Here is a 1,102-nt window from a genome sequence, read left to right on the forward strand (position 1 = left end):
GAAGACCGATCGATCCAAATGTATGACGGTCTTTGAAGACACTTTCATACAAATTAGCCAAATGTCTTCAATGAATTTTTGTGTACATGTCTCGAAGACCGTCTCGAAGACCATGTCTTGCATAACGGACGCATTCGACAGAAAGTTGTGCGCTCTTAGTGCAGTGCTCATATAATTTTTTCACCCTTTTTTTATTTCTACTCTTTTATTGCGCTCTTTAAATTTTAAATGAATTTCAATTTTCTCTTTAAATAAGTAGAAAGAAATTGTTGTATTTTGTACTTTTATTTATTTTATATAATAATTTTTTACATTACATTCAAAATTAACAGTTTTAGAAGTAAATTATAAATTTTATTATAAATTATTATAAATTTTATTAAGATATTAAAAATAAACTAGTAAAAACTAGTAAACGTAATACAAATTAATTTAAATAATTAACTTAATATAACTTAACATATCTAAAATTAACTAAAACTAATATAAAATAATTTATAGCATTTCGCTATCATCAATTGTTGAAGTTTTATATGTTTTCAAAAGCGTTGAAGAGGATTTTGGTACAATTAAACATTCTGATCTTAAGAGTTCTAAAATATCATTACTACAACGCCTGTTAATCCTGTGTTTTTTAAATATAACAGCTAATTTTTCACAAGTGTTTTTAGTTTTTTTATTTTCAACATCCTTTGTTTCGTTTCTTAAACAACTTTCACTGGAATTATTGTCTTCAATATTAATATCAATATATTTTCCAGGAACTAAGTCAATATTTAATTTGTTTTGATTTAATTTCTTTTTTTTTTAATATATCATAGTTTAATGATTTTGTTTCTTTATTCATTTTGATTTTTTTAATATTTATTTCACAAATGTTTATTTACTACACTTCAAAATTATTGCGTCACTTCATTTATAAAACATAGCGTCATCTGAGGCAAAATTCAAATAAGTTGCTATGAACACTAAAAATGAGAGAGAAAGCAAAGAAAGAGTATTTACATTCATGTTTTGAGCAATTGTTTTGCAAATTTGCTTGAACATGCGGACGCGGTATCAAAGACCGTCTTGAAGACAATGTCTTCGAAGACCACTTTTT

Source organism: Teleopsis dalmanni, chromosome 2 (assembly GCF_002237135.1).
Source record: "Teleopsis dalmanni isolate 2A chromosome 2, ASM223713v2, whole genome shotgun sequence".
Taxonomy (NCBI): Eukaryota; Metazoa; Arthropoda; class Insecta; order Diptera; family Diopsidae; genus Teleopsis; species Teleopsis dalmanni.